Here is a 17,386-nt window from a genome sequence, read left to right on the forward strand (position 1 = left end):
ATAACTAGATGCGATCTCGTTGCGAGCAACGAGTGGGTCTTCCGTCCGATTTTTGATAAGTGACTGAGATTTTTGTTCAAATATAATGATAAAAATAAATTAAGACGAAAATTTTGCTTCAGTAGAATGTATTAAAATATTGATCATTAAAAAATTATAGATTAAAGACTTTCGACCCGTCCTGGCCCCTATTTTGAGGGGCCAGTCCTTTTTTCTTGGTATTTTCTTATAGCTCTCATGATTTTGAACATTTTTGTTCACAACTATTCTGAAATTCTTTTTGGCTTCCGAGATATATGCAAAAGAAATATTTAGGGGCTGGCCCTTCAACTCCTTAATGGGGGCGTTTAGCAAAAATGAAAAGGTTACATATTGTTTAAAACCTTATTTTGAACATCTTTTATTCAACACTGCTTATCAAAATATTTCCCAATTTCGGGATATAGAGTGCCAAAGATTTGTCATTCTGGCCCCTTGTAGCCCCTTAATTATGTAACATATGATGTAAATATTATAATATATAGTGGTAAATTGTTGAGATAAACATGTTTGCTTCAGTAATGAATTACAAAATGTTGAGCCTTAAAGAGTTATTCATCAAAGACTATCGGCCCCACTCAGCCCCTATTTTGAGGAGCCAGTCCCTTTTTCTTCATATCACTTTAAAGCTCTTATGATTTTGAACATTTTTTGTTTAACAACTATTCAGAAATTCTTTTTCCCTTCCGAGATATTAGCAAAAGAAGTATTTAGGGGCCGGCCCTTTAACTCCTTATTGGGGACGTTAAGCAAAAAATAAAGGTTGCATATTGTTTAGAACATTATTTTGAACATCTTTTGTTCATTATTGCATATCAAAATATTTCACACTTTTGAGATATATAGCCTTAAAGATTTGGCATTTTGGCCCCTTATGATCCCTTATTATGTAACATATAATGTGAATATCATGATATGTAGCTGGAAATCGTTCATATTAACATTTTTGCTTCAGTAATGTTTTACAAAATATTGATCGTTAACGAGTTATTGATTAAAGACTTTCGGTCCCCCTCGCCCTTATTTTGAGGGGCCAGCCCCTTTTTCTTCATACCACTTTAAAGCTCTTATGATTTTGAACACTTTTTGTTCAACAACTATTCAGAAATTCTTTTTCGTTTCCGAGATATTAGCAAAAGAAATATTTAGGGGCCGGCCCTTTAACTCCTTAATTGGGACCTTTAGAGAAAAATGAAACGTTGCATATTGTTTAGAACATTATTTTGAACATCTTTTGTTCAATATATCTTATCAAAATATTTCCCACTTTTGAAATATAAAGCGTCAAAGATTTTGCATTCTGGCCCCTAATGGCCCCTAATTATGTAACATATGATGTGAATATTATAATATATAGTTGTAAATTGATGAGATAAACATTTTTGCTTCAGTAATGCATTACAAAATTTTGATCGTTAAAGAGCTATTGACTAAAGACTTTCGGCCCCTTTCGGCCCCTAATGTGATGAGTCAGTCCTTTTTCTTTGATATCAAATAAAAGATCTTGTAATTCTACACAATTTCTATTCAATATGTTTTTAGAAAATCTCTATAGTTTTAGAGATCTGATAAAAAATATCTCGAAAATTCACTCCTAATTTATGTTCTAAATTTCGACCCCTACCGAGCTTCCATACTAGGTACTTCCGGAAAATTTGAAAACCCAGGTGCAAAACTTCAACATGTCGTCTATAATCGCTGAAAATTTCAGCGCTCTAGCTTTTGCCGTTTTTTAGTTTTTGTGTCGACAAAATGGTTATCTGAAAATCGATTAAAGGGCGATAACTTCCGACCGGAAGTGAATTTTAAGGATTTGAACAAAAAAGGATCATCTTCAGATCAAAAGGCATTACCCCTGAAAATTTCATGAAAATCGATCGAACCGTTTGCGAGATATCTTCTGCACAAACATTGTAAAGAAAAAGTGGAATAATAATAATAACTAGATGCGATCTCGTTGCGAGCAACGAGTGGGTCTTCCGTCCGATTTTTGATAAGATGAGATACGAACTTGACTGAGATTTTCGTTCATAAATATATAAATAATGAAAACATACAATTTGCTTCAGGTATGTTTAAGAAAATTTTGATCATTATGGCACCAAAAACGCAATATTTGATAAAGATTTTAAAATATTTATAGTAACAGATCGTGAAGATGAACATTATTGTAAAAGGGTTATAGATGGAAGACTTTTAGCCCCTTTGAGCCGCTAATTCGAGGGGTCTTGATATCACATGAAAGGTTTTGTAATTCTGAAGACTTTTCATTCAACAACTATTCAGTTTTCGAGATATGCAGACTTGAAATATTTAGGGGCCGTCCCTTTAAGTCCTTATAGGGGCTGTTTAGGAAAAGTTCAAAGGATGCACATTGTTCAGATCATCATTCTAAACAACTTTTGTTCAATATTGCTTTTCAAAATGTTTCCCCTTTTCGAGATATAAAACGTCAAAGATTAAGCATTCTGGCCCCTTATGGCCCCTAATGACGTAATATTTGAAGAAAATTTTAAGATATATAGTTGCAGATTGTGAAGATGAACATTTTTGCTTCAATAATTAATATCAAAATATTTAACGTTAAGGAGTTATAGATGAAAGAATTTTGGCCCCTCTGAGCCCCAAATTTGAGAGGTCAGCCCCTTTTTCTTGATATCACATGAAAGGTCTTGTAATTTTGAAGACTTTTTGTTCAACAACTATTCAGAAGTTTCGTTTCGTTTTCGAGATATGTAGACTTGAAATATTTAGGGGCCGTCCCTTTAAGTCCTTATAGGGGCTGTTTAGGAAAAATTCAAAGGATGCACATTATTCAGATCATCATTCTAAACAACTTTTGTTCAATATTGCTTTTCAAAATGTTTCCCCTTTTCGAGATATAAAGCTTCAAAGATTAGGCATTCTGGCCCCTTATGGCCCCTAATGACGTAATATTTGAAGAAAATTTTAAGATATATAGTTGCAGATTGTGAAGATGAACATTTTTGCTTCAATAGTTAATATCAAAATATTTAACGTTAAGGAGTTATAGATGAAAGACTTTTGGCCCCTCTGAGCCCCAAATTTGAGAGGTCAGCCCCTTTTTCTTGATATCACATGAAAGGTCTTGTAATTTTGAAGACTTTTTGTTCAACAACTATTCAGAAGTTTCGTTTCGTTTTCGAGATATGTAGACTTGAAATATTTAGGGGCCGTCCCTTTAAGTCCTTAGAGGGGCTGTTTAGGAAAAATTCAAAGGATGCACATTGTTCAGATCATCATTCTAAACAACTTTTGTTCAATATTGCTTTTCAAAATGTTTCCCCTTTTCGAGATATAAAGCTTCAAAGATTAGGCATTCTGGCCCCTTATGGCCCCTAATGACGTAATATTTGAAAAAAAATTTAAGATATATAGTTGAAGATTGTGAAGATGAACATTTTTATTTCAATATTTAATATCAAAATATTTAACGTTAAGGAGTTATAGATGAAAGACTTTTGGCCCCTCTGAGCCCCTAATTTGAGAGGTCAGCCCCTTTTTCTTGATATCACTTGAAAGGTCTTGTAATTCTGAAGACTTTTTGTTCAACAACTATTCAGAAGTTTCGTTTCGTTTTCGAGATATGTAGACTTGAAATATTTAGGGGCCGTCCCTTTAAGTCCTTAGAGGGGCTGTTTAGGAAAAATTCAAAGGATGCACATTGTTCAGATCATCATTCTAAACAACTTTTGTTCAATATTGCTTTTCAAAATGTTTCCCCTTTTCGAGATATAAAGCTTCAAAGATTAGGCATTCTGGCCCCTTAGGGCCCCTAATGACGCAATATTTGAAGAAAATTTTAAGATATATAGTTGCAAATTGTAAAGATGAACATTTTTGCTTCAATAATTAATATCAAAATATTTAACGTTAAGGAGTTATAGATGAAAGACTTTTGTCCCTTCTGAGCCCCTAACTTGAGGGGTCAGCCCCTTTTTCTTGATATCACATGAAAGGTCTTGTAATTTTGAAGACTTTTTGTTCAACAACTATTCAGAAGTTTCGTTTCGTTTTCGAGATATGTAGACTTGAAATATTTAGGGGCCGTCCCTTTAAGTCCTTAGAGGGGCTGTTTAGGAAAAATTCAAAGGATGCACATTGTTCAGATCATCATTCTAAGCAACTTTTGTTCAATATTACTTTTTAAAATGTTTCCCCTTTTCGAGATATAAAGCTTCAAAAATTAAGCATTCCGGCCCCTTGTAGCCCTTATTTATGTAACATATGACGTAAAAATCATAATATATAGTTGTAATTTGTTAAGATAAATAATTTTGCTTCAATAATGTATACAAAAATATTGCTTGTTTAAGAGTTATCGATTAAAGACTTTTGGCCCCTATTGGCCCCTAATGTGATCAGTCAGCCCTTTTTTCTTGATATCATCTTACAGATCTTTTTATTCTGCACAAATATTGTTCAACATGTTTTAACAAAATAATTATACTTTAAAAGATATGATACAAAATGTCTCAAAAATTCACTCATGATTCGTGTCCTAAATTTCGACCCCTACCGAGCTTCCATACTAGGCACTTCCGGAAAATATCTAAACCCAGGTGCAATATGGCAACATGTCCTCTATCATCACTGAAAATTTCAGCGCTCTAGCTTAAGCCGTTTTTGAGTTCCATCGCAGACAAGGAGGTGCTCTGAATTTTAATAAAAGGGCGATAACTCTCGACCGGAAGTAAATATCCCTTCACGGACTTGCCGGAATTAACTTCAGATGTCAACGCATCTACCTTGAAAATTTGAATGAAATCGAACGAGCCATCTCCGAGAAATCCTCTGCACAAATTTTGTAAGGAGAAAAAAGAATAATAATAATAATAATAATAATAATAAAGGTAAAAAAGAAACCTAAGAATAATAGAAGGGTCTTCCGCTGAAGACGGAAGACCCTAATAATAATAAAAGTGAAAAAGAAACAATACAATAATAGAAGGGTCTTCCGTTGGAGACGGAAGACCCTAATAACTAGATGAGATCTCGTTGCGAGCAACGAGTGGGTCTTCCGTCCGATTTTTGATAAGATGAGATAAGAATTTGACTGAGATTTTCAAGTCCTAAATGGAGACGTCTAGCAAAAATTGAAAGAGTGCATATTGTTAAAAATATTATTTTGATTGTCTTTTGTTCAATAATGTTTATCAAAATATTCTTCCTTTTCGAAATATATTGCGACATAGATTATGCAATCCAGCCCCCTAAAGAACCCTTACTGCGTAATATATGATATCAACATCATGTTATTTAGATAAAGTGTCTGAAGATGTACTATTTCGCATCAGTAACATATTACAAAATATTGATCATTAAAGAGTTATTGATTGTATACTTTCAGCCCCTCTCCGCCCCTTATTTAATGGGTCAGACCTTTTCCTTGATATCACCTTAAAGCTCTCATCATTTTGAACACTTTCTGTTCAAGAATTATTCAAAAATTCTTTTTCGTTTCCGAGATATATCCGAAGGATATATTTAGGGGCCGGCCCTTCAACTCCTTAATGGGGACTTTTAGCAAAAATCAAAAGGTTGCATATTGTTTAGAACATTATTTTGAATAACTTTTATTCAATATTGCTTATCAAATTATTTCCCACTTTTGAGATATAAAGCGTCAAAGATTTAGCATTCTGGCCCCTTATGGCCCCTAATTATGTAACATATGATGTGAATATCATAATATATAGTTGTGAATTGTTGAGATAAACATTTTTGCTTCAGTAATGCATTACAAAATATTGAACATTAAAGAGTTATTGTTCAAAGACTTTCGGCCCCTCTCAGCCCCTATTTTGAGGGGCCAGCCCCTTTTTCTTCATATCACTTTAAAGCTCTCATGATTTTGAACACTTTTTGTTCAACAACTACTCAGAAATTTTTCTTCGTTTCTGAGATATTTGCAAAGGAAGTATTTAGGGGCCGCCCCTTCAACTCCTTAATGGGGACGTTTAGCAGAATATGAAAGGTTGCATCTTGTTTAAAACATTATTTTGAACATCTTTAATTTGTTCAATATTGCTTATCAAAATATTTCCCACTTTTGAGATATAAAGCGTCAAAGATTTTGCATTCTGGCCCCTCATGGCCCCTAATTATGTAACATATGATGTGAATATCATAATATATAGTTGTAAATTGTTAAGATAAACATATTTGCTTCAGTAATGTATACAAAAATATTGATCATTAAAGAGTTATAGATTTAATACGTTTGGCCCCTCTCGGCCCCTAATATGACAAGTCAGCCCTTTATTCTTGATATCATATTAAAGATCTTGTCATTCTGCACAAATATTGTTCAGTATGTTTTAACAAAATAATTATACTTTAAAAGATATGATACAAAATGTCTCAAATATTCACTCATGATTCGTGTCCTAAATTTCGACCCCTACCGAGCTTCCATACTAGGCACTTCCGGAAAATATCCAAACCCAGGTGCAAAATGGCAACATGTCCTCTATCATCACTGAAAATTTCAGCGCTCTAGCTTAAGCCATTTTTGAGTTCCATCGCAGACAAGGAGGTCCTCTGAATTTTGATAAAAGAGTGATAACTCTCGACCGGAAGTAAATATCCCTTAACAGACTTGTAGGAATTAACTTCAGATGTCAATGCATCTACCTTGAAAATTTGAATAAAATCGAACGAGCCATCTCCGAGAAATCCTCTGCACAAATTTTGTAAGGAGAAAAAAGAATAATAATAATAACTAGATGGTTCTCGTTGCGAGCAACGAGTGGGTCTTCCGTCTGATTTTGGATAAGATTAGTCAAGACCTTGACTGAGATATTCGTCTATAAAAAGTGAAAGGATGCATATTGTTCAAAAAACATTATTCTGAGTATCTTTTGTCCAATATTGCTTATCAATATATTTCCCCTTGTTCGACATGTCAAAGATTTGGCATTCTGGCCCCTTTTGGCCCATTACTTTGAAGATATGATCAAAGTTTTAAAATATATATAGTTACAGAATGTTAAGATGAACATTTTTGCTTCAGTAATTTATAACAAAATATTGAACATTAAAAAGTTAAGGATGAAAGACTTTTGGCCCTTCTGAGCCCCTAATTTGAGGGGTCAGCCCCTTTTTCTTGATATCAAATGAAAGGTCTTATGATTTTGAAGACTTTTTGTTCAACAACTATTCAGAAATTTCACTTAGTTTTAGAGATATATATAGATTAACAATATTTAGGGGCCAGCCCTCCAAGTTTTAAATGGGGATGTCTTGCAAAAATTAAAAGGGTGTATATTGTTTAGAACATTATTCTTAACATCTTTTGTTAATATTGCTTTTCAAAATATTTTCCCTTTTCGAGATATAAAGTGTCAAAGATTTAGCATTCTGGCCCCTTATGGCCCCTTATTACGTAACATATGATCAAAATTTTATAATATATAGTTGCGGAATGTTAAGACAAACATTTTTGCTTCAGTAAATTATTACAAAATATTGATCATTAAAAAGTTATAGATGAAAGGCTTTTGGCCCTTCTGAGCCCCTAATTTGAGGGGTCAGCCCCTATTTCTTTATATCACATGAAAGGTCTTGTAATTCTGAACACTTTTTGTACAACTATTCAGAGGTTTCGTATCGTTTTCGAGACATGTAGACTTGAACTATTTAGGGGCCGTCCCTTTAAATCCTTATAGGGGTTGTTTAGGAAAAATTCAAAGGATGCACATTGTTGAGAACATCATTCTAAACAAATTTTGTTCAATATTGCTTTCAAAATATTCCCTTCTATCAAGATATAAAGCGTGAAAGATTAAGCTTTCTGGCCCCTTGTGGCCCCTAATTACGTAATATTTGAGAAAAATTTTAAGATATATAGTTGCAGATTGTCAAGATAAACATTTTTGCTTCAATAATTAATATCAAAATATTTAACGTTAAGGAGTTATAGATGAAAGACTTTTGGCCCCTCTGAGCCCCTAATTTGAGGGGTCAGCCCCTTTTTCTTGATATCAGATGAAAGGTCTTGTAATTCTGAAGACTTTTTGTTCAACAACTATTCAGAAGTTTCGTTTCGTTTTCGAGATATGTAGACTTGAAATATTTAGGGGCCGTCCCTTTAAGTCCTTATAGGGGCTGTTTAGGAAAAATTCAAAGGATGCACATTGTTCAGATCATCATTCTAAACAACTTTTGTTCAATATTGCTTTTCAAAATGTTTCCCCTTTTCGAGATATAAAGCTTCAAAGATTAAGCATTCTGGCCCCTTGTGGCCCTTATTTATGTAACATATGACGTAAAAATCATAATATATAGTTGTAGTTTGTTAAGATAAATAATTTTGCTTCAGTAATATATACCAAAATATTGATCGTTAAAGAGTTATTGATTTTATACTTTTGGCCCCTCTCAGCCCCTAATATGATAAGTCAGCCCTTTTTTCTTGATATCATATTAAAGATCTTGTCATTCTGCACAAATATTGTTCAATATGTTTTTACAAAATAATTATACTTTAAAAGATATGATACAAAATGTCTCAAAAATTCACTCATAATTCCTGTCCTAAATTTCGACCCCTACCGAGCTTCCATACTAGGCACTTCCGGAAAATATCCAAACCCAGGTGCATTATGGCAACATGTCCTCTATCATCACTGAAAATTTCAGCGCTCTAGCTTAAGCCGTTTTTGAGTTCCATCGCAGACAAGGAGGTCCTCTAAATTTTTATAAAAGGGCGATAATTTCTGACCGGAAGTAGATATCCCTTAAGGGAATTGCCGGAATTAACTTCAGATATCAACGCATCTTTCACGAAAATTTGAATAAAATCGAACCAGCCATCTCCGAGAAATCGTCTGCACAAATTTTGTAAGAAGAAAAAAGAATAAAAATAATAATAAAGGTAAAAAAGAAACCGAAGAATAATAGAAGGGTCTTCCGCTGAAGACGGAAGACCCTAATAATAATAAAGGTAAAAAAGAAACCGAAGAATAATAGAAGGGTCTTCCGCTGAAGACGGAAGACCCTAATAATAATAATAATAATAATAAAGGTAAAAAAGAAACCGAAGAATAATAGAAGGGTCTTCCGCTGAAGACGGAAGACCCTAATAAAAGTGAAAAAGAAACAATAGAATAATAGAAGGGTCTTCCGCTGAAGACGGAAGACCCTAATAATAGTGAAAAAGAAACAATAGAATAATAGAAGGGTCTTCCGTTGGAGACAGAAGACCCTAATAATAAAGGTAAAAAAGAAACCTAAGAATAATAGAAGGGTTTTCCGCTGAAGACGGAAGACCCTAATAATAAGAAACAGTAGAATCACTATAAGGTCTTCCGTGAAGACGGAAGACCTTAATAATAACTAGAAACTCATTGCGAGCAATGAGGGGTCTTCCGTCCGATTCTGAAAATAAAATCAAAAATTCACTCTGAAAAAGGGATAAAAGAAATTCAGCGTGAAAATCCAAGAAAGCTAACCATTAACCATTCACTTTTTTGCATCACTTCCTGTCACGACCGGAAGTAACGGCGATACAAGATTTTCTCACGATTCAAATAAACTGATGACTGACTATCAGACCTGAAAGTTTTAGACATCAGTCGTTTACTGTTGCTGAGCAATATTGTGAGAACAAATTCTAATTTTGAGGACAGGTAATCACTCGACCGGAAGTGAATTTTATAAAAATCTCTGCAAACATTTTCAATCAAAAAGATGAAAACATACATAAAACTCCTAGAAGACTCTCTATTAACCCTGTAAATCCCAAAGAAAAATATTGAAAAACAAAAAAGTTGCAAATTTAACATTGTTGAATTCACTTCCGTTTGCGACCAGAAGTAAGAACGACGAAAATTAATTGTCGATCAATATATCTACATTTGATGCTCTATCACCACAGCAAGTTTCATATTCATATCTTTAGCCATTCTCTGATGATACTGTTTACCTTCTTTTATTCTTTATGTATTCAACTTTTTATTTCATGTAATTCCATATACAGGCATGTCCATGTAATCTTTTTCTGCACTTCTATATACTTCTGCATCAGACCATTTGTCTACTACGAAAGGTTGATCATGATACATTATTTCACACGAAACGTCACGGGTAAATATTCGCGCATATCCTTTGGAATGTATTCTATTGAATGGTGATAGCTTCAATGAAATTTCAAAATGTACAGTGGCTGCAACGTTATTGTTGACAAACCAATCGTGTAGAATTGTTCGTGTAACGTGCGTGATCGTTCGTGTAACGTGCGAGATCGTGCGTGTATCAGACTCAATCGTTTGCGGTTTTAATCGTGCGTGATCGTGCCTTAAGAAACGTGTAAATTTCGTTTTGTAAGTTTTTATCGGAATGTTATTTGTTATACGAGCATTTCGCTTGTCTGTTGTTTTTTTTTTTCAATCCAAATAAAATAAATGAAGCGCGATTTACATAATTGAAAGAGAACGAACTAATTATCGCTTGGAAATAAGCAATATAGTAACTCGTACAATATTGTTTTCTCGTCAAATAGCGTGATTTTTTGTGATAAACCGTACTTGAATGTTAAAGAATTTTTTCTCTGATGTTATATGTAATTATGTTTACTGCTAATTATGGCCAAGATGTTTTTCAAATCAATAGATCAAAAATAGATATTTTTACAAATAAATAAATAAACAATTCTCAATTCTAACCTATATTTAGTCGGCGAATGTACATGTATACGACATGATTGTCGGGGTTTCGTTTATCAGCGTTTATCTCTGGAGCTTACTTTTAATTATTTTCATAATTTCTGCAAAGAAATGATTTGTAAAATAATTGTCGATTTTGGAGATTCACAAATGGAAACATGGATATAACTTATAATTTAATTATTTTTTATGCCATTTTTTTTTTCAAACTTATCGCTTTCTGCATATTATGAAATCAAAACTCAATGTCCATCTACATGTACATCTTCTGATATAACGGAATAAAAAATTCTTAAGTTGGAGAATTACGTAAATAATTATTTGTAATCTAAAATAATTAACAAGTCTTACATGTATTAAGTTCCAGAAATATCCATTTCTTTTTTTCATTTTTCAAAGTCGATGAAATAATATCTATAATTATATGAAATCTAAAATAAGTATTAAGCCTTATTTCGTTTTGAAAATATCCATTCCTAAAGAATTTGAACTATTTTGCGTGAAGAATCGTGCGTTTGCGTTCTCAATCGTGTAAGATCGTGTAACGTGTAGAATCGTGTGCGTGAAGGATCGTTCGTGTAACAGATTTTATCGTGCGTTAATCGTGCGAAATCGTTCGTGTAACGTGATCGTTCGTGTAAGTTGTCAACAATAACGTTGCAGCCACTGTATGTTCTTATAACCTGAATATCAAGTTTGAGAAAGTATATTTATCATATTGTACTTATTATATATCGTATGGATAAGTAACACTGAAGCAGTGATTTAAGTAAGATTTTCTACAAGTTTTATTTTCCTGTTTACCCCCAAAGTGGACTATCACGATTAGTTACGCATTCATGAAAAGACTGGAATGTTTCGCCCAAAAACGTCTCGTCCTGCGACGGTCAAGGAATCTGATACCATTTATGTTCAATAACAACATCTTTTAGAAAAAAATATTTATATCAACTTCATTAAACAATCTTTAAAAAAAAGTGGTTTTCTTATTTTTGTCTTTTCTGTTCATTTAATTTGACACAAGCCTGCTTTGAGGAAACCCCTGATTAAAACTCTAGTTCAAAACAGAATTGCAATGTAATTGTGATGTGACAATCCAACAATTCCTTCACATTTCTTTGATCCTTATGGTACTTTCATTCAAACAAACGCTTGGCTGACTCCTTAATTTCAGACCTACTTATCGGAGTTTACAGAGACAGCCGCCATTTTGGATCTGCTTCAAATTTAGAAATGCGAATATCTAGAGTTTGGATTGATCAATTCTAAAATAAATTATATATAAAGCATTTTCAGAAGAGCCTCTATTAACCTTATTAAAATAAAAGAAAAATATAGAAAAACAAAAAAGTTTAAAAATTCGACTTTTTTAAATTCGCATCCGGTAATGACCGGAAGTACTGACGACGCACAAAAAGGTGATTCCCCTCATCTAGAAGACATAACCTATCATCTCTAACAAGTCTCCAGTTCATATCTTAAACCATTTTTGAAGAAAAGGGGGGACAAAATTTCATTTTAAAATCAGAAAACTGTCAATAACTTGGCACCAGAAGCGAGTTTTCCAAATTTCCTTCTGATGAACAAAGTTCATTTGACTACGCATTATTCCTGAAAGTTTCATTTAAAACCACTGAATAGTTTTCGAGAAATCGCCTGCACAAAATTTTCGGGAAAAAAATAAGAAGAAGAAGAAGAAACAGCAGAATCACTATAAGGTCTTCCGTGAAGACAGAAGACCTTAACTAGAAACTCAATGTGAGCAATGAGAGGTCTTCCGTCTGATTTTGAAAATAAAAATGTAAATTCAAGCTGAAAAAGTGAAGAAAAATTTCAGACACTCTGGAGATTTAAGCCTGGTCGTCAGCATGAAAATCCAACGTACTAACCATGACGCCATTTCAACTCCGGCTTCAAAGTGAAAATGACGAATATCAAGAGTTTGGATTTATCAATTCGATGTTCTATTATCTCTAACAAAAAAAACCCCACTCAACATCATTTATGAAGTTGAAAACGTAAATTTAAGCAAACAAATTCAGGATTAAACCCAGATTGCCTTCATGAAAATTTGATATGGAAGCCACTACACCAGCGCAATTTTACCAGTCGTCATCAATGTTTTCTTTGTATCATTGCCTGAAGTAACGAGCGTCAGGGAGGTTAAAAGTTTTTTCTTATAGTGCGGAATTATAGAATGAGAGCTAGGTAGCCAAATTTTGTGCAAGCAGATTCACATTAGAATTCGTTACTTGAGTTTAAAGAATAACAAATAATTTACTAGTATTACTGATGAATTGATGATACTGTTTACTTCCTGTATTCTTTGTGTATTCAACTTTTTATTCCATGCAATTCCATGTACCTCTATTTCATACAAACGTGTCCACGCATCTTTTTCTGCACTTCTGCATCATTTTCTACTATGAAAGAAGAGTCACAATACATTACGTCACCAGTAAATCTTAGCGCTTTTTCTTTGAAATGTATGTTCTATTGAATGGTCTCCATTCTCATATATGTTATTGTATGTACCGTACAAATTACTCATTTTATTGCATTTGGAGGTCAGAGTATTTATGTTTTCAAAAACAGATTATCCATTTCATAATCTGAAAGATCAAGCAATTCCTTTATATTTCATTGATCCTTATGGTAGTTTCATTCAACAAGACGCTCGGCTGTCTCCGTAAACTCCAACCTGCCAATCGTCAATCCTCAACTGACTCTCCTATGCTCCATACAAACCTCGGAAGTGATTGTTGGAGAAATATGCATCAAATCGATTACATTTCTCCACCGGAAACTGCCTTGTAACTCATTTCATATTTTACTCTGCATAAAATTCTTCAAACATTTTTTTCTCTTGTCTAACTCTTCCTTGGATATTAGTTTTGATCACAACATCAAGTAAGTAGTCTTTGAAAGCAAAATATAGAGTTGGGGTGCTTAAAAGTATTCAGACTTTAAAGGTATAACATTTGGAGGAAATTCAAATAAGATCACATGACTGTATCAGCAAAATGGTAGAACACCATTGACGTCCGAGGTCAGTGTGCGAGGAACGAGCCACCCGAGGAGCTCCGAGTGCCGACCTGCTCGTCGGAGTTTACGAAGACAGCCGCCATTTTGGACCCGCTTCAAATTTAGAAATGTGAATATATAGAGATTGGACTAATCAATTCTAAAATAAATTATATATAAAGCACTTTCTGAAGAGCCTCTATTAACCCTACTAATATAAAAGAAAAATATAGAAAAACAAAAAAGTTTAAAAATTCGACTTTTTTAAATTCGCATCCGGTAATGACCTGAAGTACTGACGATGCACAAAAAGGTAATTCCCCTCATCTAGAAATAAAAATCTATCATCTCTAACAAGTCTCCAGTTCATATCTTAAACCATTTTTGAAAAAAAGGGGGGACAAAATTTCATTTTAAAATCAGAAAACTGTCAATAACTTGGCACCAGAAGCGAGTTTTCCAAATTTTCCTTCTGATGAACAAAGTTCATTTGACGACGTATAATTCCTGAAAGTTTCATTTAAAACCACTGAATAGTTTTCGAGAAATTGCCTGCACAAAATTTTGGGGAAAAAAATAATAATAATAATAACTAGAAACTCATTGCGAGCAATGAGAGGTCTTCCGTCCAATTCTGAAAATAAAAGCAAAAATTCACTCTGAAAAAGTGATAAAAGAAATTCAGCGTGAAAATCCAAGAAAGCTAACCATTAACCATTCACTTTTTTGCATCACTTCCTGTCACGACCGGAAGTAACGGCGATACAAGATTTTCTCACGATTCAAATAAACTGATGACTGACTATCAGACCTGAAAGTTTTAGACATCAGTCGTTTACTGTTGCTGAGCAATATTGTGAGAATAAATTCTAATTTTGAGGACAGGTAATCACTCGACCGGAAGTGAATTTTATAAAAAATTTCTGCAAACTTTTTCAATCAAAAAGATGAAAACATACATAAAACTCCTAGAAGACTCTCTATTAACCCTGTAAATCCCAAAGAAAAATATTGAAAAACAAAAAAGTTGCAAATTTAACATTTTTGAATTCACTTTCGTTTGCGACCGGAAGTAAGAACGACGAAAATTAATTGTCGATCAATATATCTACATTTGATGCTCTATCACCTCAGCAAGTTTCATATTCATATCTTTAGCCATTCTCTGTTGATACTGTTTACTTTCTTTTATTCTTTATGTATTCAACTTTTTATTTCATGTAATTCCATATACAGGCATGTCCATGTAATCTTTTTCTGCACTTCTATATACTTCTGCATCAGACCATTTGTCTACTACGAAAGGTTGATCACGATACATTATTTCACACGAAATGTCACGGGTAAATATTCGTGCATATCCTTCGGAATGTATTTTCTATTGAATGGTGATGGTTTCAATGAAATTTCAAAATGTATGTTCTTATATTTTCTCAATTAATATGTATTAATGCATTGAAAATATATTTTTCTATTTGAAATAATGCCTACAGTCCTTACCATTCACTCATAGATCAATTGAGTATGTAGAAATAACTTAATAAATCTAAATAATTACACAATATCACCATTTTCAGAAAAACAGAGGAAATTCGGATTAAAAGTTGGCGATGTTTTTACAGTGTTTTTATACGTTTTATGACTGTAGCTTTGCTAAATGACTTAAATAGATGAAAATAACAGACAATCTGACAATTTTCCTTGTGTTTTTACAAGATAATTAAATATAAAAGCATTGTTCACCAATTGGGAAAAAATACTGCCAAATTGGGAAAAACTGAACTCAATTTCAATTGGGAATGGGGCCGAATTTCGGCCCCTGAGAAGGTACTGATAAATCCCTGAACTCTGTGTACTGGGAATGGAATCGGAAGTGCCTATCCTTTGCCTGTACCTACGACCAGTGTATCTCCAGGAATTTCAGGTACTCCCAACATTCTTAACATGTATCACAATAACATAGGGGTTTCAAAAAGGAAGTTGGACATGTGGATTTGGTATCCCCAGAACTGCGTGAGAAAATCCTTAAAGGTGACGATGTGAATATGTGTGCATTATTGATTCCCCCCTTTGAGATTCAAACGGAGAAAAAGGATGACAAGCCTGATAAACATTTGTCTAGGAATTTGACCATAAGTGAATTAGTCACAGCATTGTGTGGTTATAAAAGGATCATGTGTGCCCCAGTACAGCTTACCCCTGGAGACAAAATGAACATGATGGATATTTGGCACATATTATTGAAATTAACAACATCTGGCCTACCAAGTTTTTCGAGTATCATAAGCTGTTTTCAGCAAAATGTGCCATCACATTAAAACAAAAGCAGATTCTAATTGACTGGTCTAAGGGGGATGAAGAATTGCTCAAACGAGTTGTTGCTGGAGCAGATGTGAATTCACGTGATGTTTGTAATTCTACAACACGTCACCTCCATGTATTTAGAGAATGTGAGCAAGAATACAGATGATGTAAATCAAGGAGGAAGGAAACCACATCAAAGAAAAGACAAATAACATCGACAAATTTTGTACCATGAGGGTGTGCCAATATGCAATAACTTTAATTACATTTAATATTTATTTTTCAATGATGAGATTTAATCTAAAAACAAATGACTGTCCAACATATACTTTAGTTATGCTACCTAAATTTTCAGATGCAGAGTAATACATAACGAAGAAACAACATTCTCAAATATTGTTGTGTCATTACCAGCTCTTTCTAACAATAATAGTTTTAACACAAAAAGCTTACCTGTTGTGTTATTTATTTTTGCTATATCCCAATGGGTATATTTTTCCTGATAAGCTGATATCTTTAGGTTCGTAAATGTTACATAATGGGAAGCTACTCAAACATAACCCTAACAACTCTTTCCAGGTCACAGAAATTTTAGATTTCATTTGCTCATCTCTTCATCTGAATTTCAAACCAAACATATGAATACATATCACAACCTGTCCAAGCATTACATAGCATGCTGTAAAATCTAGAAGAGTCCAATGCCGTTTAACATTGAAAGAATTCCGTCCTCACTCAGTGTCGTTTTTCTCATGCATTTGTTTCCTAAGAATTAACAGATGAACGGCATAAAAACATTTCTCCACAGTTCTATTGTTCATACCAGTTATCTCTGAGACAAACATTTAACACACGTATGACAATTTCTTTCCTTCTTTCCCGCAACTGCATTGTTGTCATTGCAGACGATCTGATTTGTTTAGCAAAGGTGAATAATTCAAAAAGAAACGAAAGTAGAAAATAACTCAGGAACAAGTTTTGAAATTCAGGAAAATAGAGTTAAAGTATTAAAATATTTCATTTTTCTTTCTGGAAGTGGGAAATATACATGAAAAAGCAGCCAAGTAGTTCCATATGCTAAGTGCAAAAGCAAAAGAAAATCACTGGATAAGAGGTAAAAAACTTCAAATTGTAATGTATTTTCAATATTTGTGGCCAGCTAAGCCTCACCCTAAGACATTAACCATGGATCCAAGTACATGATACATAATTTTGGTAAAAGGTTTAGTACTCAATATTATTATGCAAACAGTTTGCCTGCTAAATATCCATGAGTAAAGAAGATTTTATAAGACGTAATGCATAGTCAATTTTTGGACCATGAACTTCAC

The 17,386-nt window shown here is 33.5% G+C and overlaps 1 protein-coding gene across 1 annotated transcript in view; it reads right to left on the reverse strand.

The window, feature by feature from the left end:
• The window catches only part of LOC133192081 (uncharacterized), a 506,856-nt gene that overhangs the window by 476,893 nt on the left and 12,577 nt on the right, over window positions 1-17,386 (reverse strand). The window lies entirely within an intron of this gene.

Source organism: Saccostrea echinata, unplaced genomic scaffold (genome assembly GCF_033153115.1).
Source record: "Saccostrea echinata isolate AGI-Se365-2 ecotype Australia unplaced genomic scaffold, CSIRO_AGI_Sech_v1 ptg000025l, whole genome shotgun sequence".
Classification (NCBI taxonomy): domain Eukaryota; kingdom Metazoa; phylum Mollusca; class Bivalvia; order Ostreida; family Ostreidae; genus Saccostrea; species Saccostrea echinata.